The sequence below is a fragment of the Astatotilapia calliptera genome, chromosome 18 (genome assembly GCF_900246225.1).
Source record: "Astatotilapia calliptera chromosome 18, fAstCal1.2, whole genome shotgun sequence".
NCBI classification, from domain to species: Eukaryota; Metazoa; Chordata; class Actinopteri; order Cichliformes; family Cichlidae; genus Astatotilapia; species Astatotilapia calliptera.
The window spans coordinates 20,002,329-20,008,328 of NC_039319.1; positions in this window are offsets into that span (position 1 = coordinate 20,002,329).

The window sequence follows — 6,000 nt, forward strand, 5'->3', positions numbered from 1 at the left end:
TGATTGTTTGTGACGGGGCTGTAGTAAGGCTGATTTCCCAGTTGAGGAATGGGGGATTTGTACACATCACAGGGCTGTCAGGAAAAGACAGAAAATGGGCCCATAGCTTCACTGCTCTTCAGAAATAGACAGCCAGAACCACTTCACTATTTAACTTCTGAGCGCAGACACAGGCAAAGTGATGGTGCGAGCATTTTTAAATATCTTTTTCTAATTCGAATCTATCTGCATGGAAATGTGCACTTGTTATTACATATTTGAGATGTAGCTGTTTGGTTTTTTTTGAAAGCACAGAAAATTACTGCTTCACAAGCTGTATTTATTCTGAATATTGTATGACACTTACATAGACATGGAGTGGAAAGACATATTCAGACCAATAAACCCATCTTCTACTTAAAGTCTAAAATTGTGCCTTTATATGTTTGCAACGATTAGTTCACTGCAAAGATGATTTCTTTGTTTTTACATCCATTGTGCCACAGTAGCATTAACATTGTGTCAGGATAATAATTCTTCTGATTACTGACCACATAAAGTTAATGGATTTTGTCTGCATACATTGCACCACGGCGTCGATTTTTATGAGTTTTTCAATGGAGATATCCTTACTTGATGACACATAGTCAATAATTTATTGATCTTGGTGTGTTTTATTCATAAGTCCTACTGTGTAGTGAGCATAACTAAGGAGACTTTTGGCAATCTTTGACTACCACTCAATGGATGACCCATTCTGAATGTGTGATGAGAGCAGCAGCTTGTTGTGGTCAAGCTATCCACATCTATACAAATAACCTGCAAGAAGTCATGAGTAAAAGGGTTACGCCGGTCTCTTCATTAGGTATATCAGTTGTTTGTCAATGCAAATATCTAATCAGCCAATGATGTGGTATAAACTCAGTTAGGCATATAAAACATGGTCAACATGACCTAATGAAGATCAAACTGAGCATCAGAATGGAGAAGAAAAGTGATTTAAGGGGTTTGAACGTGGCATGGTTGTTGGTGCCAGACAGGCTGGTCTGAGCATTTCAGAAACTGCTGATCTACTGGGATTTTCCCACACATCCCTCTATAGGGTATGCAGTGAATGGGAGTTCTCAGAGTAAAAATGCCTTGTTGATGTCAAAAGTCAGAGGATAGAAATGCAACCCAATTGCAAATAACCACTTGCTACAGCAAAGGAATGCAGAAGAGTATGTCTGATTGCACAACACATCAAACCTGAAAATACTTGGGCTACAGCAGCAGAAGACCATATGAGGTGCCACTCCTGTCATCTAAGAACAGAAAACTAGCACTACAGTTTGCACGGGCTCACCGGCATTTGTCAGTAGAAGATTGGAAAATGTTCCCTAGTCTGACGAGTCTCAATTTCTGCTGCATTCAGGTGACAGGATCAGAATTTGGAGTAAACGAGATGAAAGTATGGATCCATCCTGCCTTGTATCAACAGTTCAGGCGGCTCGTGGAGATGTAATGTTGTGGGGGATATTTTCTCACTACGCTTTGGACTCTTAGTACCAACTAAGCATCATTTATACACCACAGCCTACCTGAGTGTTGTTGCTGAACATCTCCATCCCTTTGTGGCCACAGTGTTAATCTTCTAATCGCTGCTTCCAGCGGGATAAAACATCATCTCAAACTGCTTTCTTGAACAGAACAAAGAGTTCACTGTACTCACATGGCCTCCACAGTTATCAGATCTCAGTCCAATAGAGCACATTTAGGATGTGGTGGAATTCGAGTCTCATATTATAGAAAAATTATCAATTGAGTGTATCTAATATATTCTCTATATTTTTTATAGCATGTCTTCCAAAATACTTTCAAGGCCATGCATATTATGATTGCAGACTGTAAATTAAGGTAACGAAGAGCATCACTCATGATCCAAAGGTATTTCAACTGCAAAACTCAAGCCTTTTGTCAGCAGACTTTGGCTGGGACCTGAAGTGTTAATTCATTATTATCCTTCTTAAATTGGATTGTCAGCATCTTGCTAATTATAGAGGAAATGTTTAATGAGTTCATCCACCTAATCAACCATTACGGCAAACAATGAGAAAATCTGTCTTTGCATCATTGTTGTAATTAAAATTTCCTGTTTGTAAATCCTGAGTAGTACATCCATAATCCGAAAATCACAGATAATTGAGTCACATCTGAAAAAAGAAAACCCCCACATCAGTGTAGGGAAATGAGCATGCCCTGGTAATTTAAGCATTTCTTCGAACATTTCCTCCTCTTTTCCTGGTTGTTTTATGCACCACAACACTTTGATAAAGACTGTCTGCGTTGTACCTTTTGAAGAAGTAGAGCTCCATAGTTTCATTCAATAAGCAAAATTATAGCCTTATCCACTCGACAACAGTAAAGCAATATGTATGTTGTTTTTCAAATGATCTAATCAGCTGGAGAAACATGTAAATAGCATGTCTGATTGTATATGTATGTGAGCTATGACACAAGGACAGAACCACGTTCATGGGAATCAGGGGAAGGATGTGCCGCTTGAGTTAAGTTGCAAAGCAAATCTTTGATTGCAGAAAGTCATCCTACTTGTTGCACCAGAGGTTTCATCTTGGTGAAACATCACACAACAGTTATAAGCGTTTCTAAATGGAAAAAAATCTTTTTTTATTCTGAAAAACTATACTTAACGGCCATGAGCTTCTGGTCCCAAATGTCCACCAGTGGAAATCACTGGAACACTTGTGATTGGCAGTAAACACAGGTTAATCCTACAAACATAAAACATAAGAGAAAAAGCAAAAATGCTAAGATGTCTTCAAATGAAGTAGAAAACTGTCTTCTGGTCTGACACATTAATATCTGGACATCTTTGGATCCCGTGTGCTAAAGGGGAAAGATTGTATTCTGTACACAGTTAAAGAGACAGCATGCTTGACGGTTTGAGCTTGCATTATACTGCAAAGCATGGGTAACTCTATGAAGGTCAAGGCCAAGTGCTATATCACTAAGACAAGTTCAGTCCAAATTTGCTTGTTGCATCTAAATAGTTTCATCAATTTCACACACTTTCTCATATGAATTTTATACCATGTCAGACAACAAACATGTATTTATCAAAGCATGATTTAGTTTCAGCAAACCAAATGAGAAAATCCACCTTTAAGAAATGCTGCTGTGTGAACATAAAAGTATATTTCTGTAATATTTTAATGTGCTATGATAAAGTCACAATATTTAAGCATAGTATTAAAGTGCTTTAAAACTCCTTTTTTTAATAGGGTGGCATCTGTCTCATGCTGATACATTAGAATGAGAAGCGCTATCCCATGCACTGTTTGTGCCTGCTGTGAAGAGACTCGCATGTGCCCCGCGACATGAAACGGTTTGTGTTTGCGTGTGTTTGTGTGAGATGGTGATGTGGTGGTCATGGGGAAAGGACTACATGTGTGCACGTGGGGCTTTGAAAAGCAGGGGGAGGAAAAAAGAGCATACCAATATCAACAACCTATTAAAAAATCATGCTGGGACATCAAAAAGTTTGGTACAACATTACCATTGGCAATTTTAAATTTCACAGTATTTCACTGAATGAATATTTAAATAGATTTTCCAAAGCGTGTCCCAAACCAAATAAATTAAAATTACAGTTCTCCAGGGGATTTTGGACACCGAGCATCCACAGATCATATTCCATGTGTAATATCCAATGCAAAATGTTTAGCATCTGTTAGCATCTCAGAGACTTTAAGAATTCACCTGCTGGTATTTACTTTTCTCAATAAGAGAAACACGTTTGCATTCCGCCATTCTTTTTTTCATTGCTGCTACCAAAATGTAGCCAGAGAAAGGCAAAAGCTCCTTAGTTTTGTTATGTACAACATTGCCAGCTTATCTGTATGGGCTGCTGTTATTAATGACGTAGACATCATTAACTTTGATTATGACACAGCTTTTCAACCTGCCCTTCCTTCTAGCCTACCACCCAAAGTGCCAGTAATTTTTATTTATTGCAATATCCGACCATAGCCGCTTGTTCTCTATACTGTCCTCCACGGAGCCTCGCTGGTGTCAGCATGGATTCTGCTCGGCACATCCATTACTCTGGATTTAAGTCGTAATTATATTGTTGCTCTGCAAGTGACGTAAAAGACAGTTTCACATTAGCGGCCAGAGTCTCTGATCAATGTTACTGCTTTTATTTTTTTCAAAAACGCCAGTCTGCCTTCTGTACAAACAAAGACTTCTTTCCCACCTTCCCATAAGCTGTTTTTACTTCAGTTCATGAATGAAAGTTGGCATAGTAAAATTAGTATGCCTGTAGTTCTTTCTAGTTAGACAGGCCTTTATTTCTGCAGCCTTACAAGCATTGCTTTTGCTTGACATATGCTCAGAATCAAGAAAAACAGAATTTAATTTTAGTCAGTCACACTGTGATCTCTGTCCTTTGTAAAGTTTATGCCATGAGTCAAACTGCCTTCTGGGATATGACTAGACAAGACAAGATTGGCCCTGACCTTTGTCTTCATGTGTCTCTCAAAAATATCAGTGATCTGCATTCATTAAGAATAATTTTCCGTATGGCATCAACAGCAAGCTCACAGACTGTTGCAGGCCCCTGACTACTGGGCCACCTTTTACATTTATTTTGATCCCTGGCTTAGTACCTTCCTCTGACCTAGAATTGGCTGGCTGGTCTCTGACCTTGGCTCTGTGCCTGTCCACAGTGTCTAATCATCCTTTGCTATGGATTGGCTTCCCTCTCTCTCCACCTCCCTTTCTCCCCATTGATTTTGGTCATTTTATACCTGAACATAGTCATTAATCTGATTATGACTGTGTCTGGGTCCAGTTCATTAGTCTGGCCCAGCTGTAATACAGGCAGATGCCTGCTGGGCCATAAGGATTCATCACGAAACCATTGAGCCCTGAAGAACACACCACATAGGACAGCATGATGCATACATACGTAGACAAACACAGGTGTAGAATTGGAGCATTCTCCTGCATTTTTGCAAAGAGGAAAAACTGACTTTAGGAATGAAGAAAAATATATAAAGGCTAGAATATGTTTACCCCTCGAGGTTTCACAGTAGCTGTATTAAATCTCCTCACAACAGCAGGCACTTCGACTATAGTAAGTCAACAGCTGTCTTCAGTTTTGTTTTGATTTCTTTTCATATGACCACATTTACCTTCAACGCTTCATCATTTGGAGATAGTTCAGCTCTTTTGATTCTGATTTGGATATTTTGTTTGTCATTTTTATAAAAGGAGCTATGTTATTACAGAAAATTATTCCGCTGCCAAGCAAAAACACAACTTTTACTTTTGTGTGTGCAGAGATCACATAGAGTGCAGTAGCAGCAGCATTAGTACACCTGCCCCTCAAAACCCCTGGGTGCAAAAACGTCAATGAAGCTACACATAGACAGGATTACACAACTCTCTTGATTCACTGATTATCTCTAAAGGGTTGTAATTTACTCTGCAACAAATTATAAGATACCCACAAGGTAAGTGTCGCTGCAAAAGCTGATGTGATATACATTCTCATAATTATAGACTTCAGTTTAACTAACTTTTTTGCCTTCCAGCACCTTAGAACGCATGTTAAAATCTGAATATTGTGAAACCTGGCTGCTGAAATAGCTCCACTATTCCATGTCCCAAGCTACAGATATATGGATGATAAATAAAGTGACCTTTAGCCCTACCAAGGAAATGAACCCACTGCTAGAATGTTTCACTGCCTCCTTATCGAAAAGCATATGATTTGAGGTTAAGTATGTCTCCGAATCTTCTTTCCATCCTCCATCATCGTCTTTAAATGGGATTAGTATTGCAGGACAATGCTGCTAATGTCATTCATTACATTTTCACATCAGTAATTTTACTGAAAGACCTGGACAGCATGTGCAGTATATAGTGCTTTGCTACTCCAATAAATTACTGGGAGGTTAAATCACTTCTGAGAGATTTTATGTCCACAGTACAAGGTATTTCATTTTAACACTGATC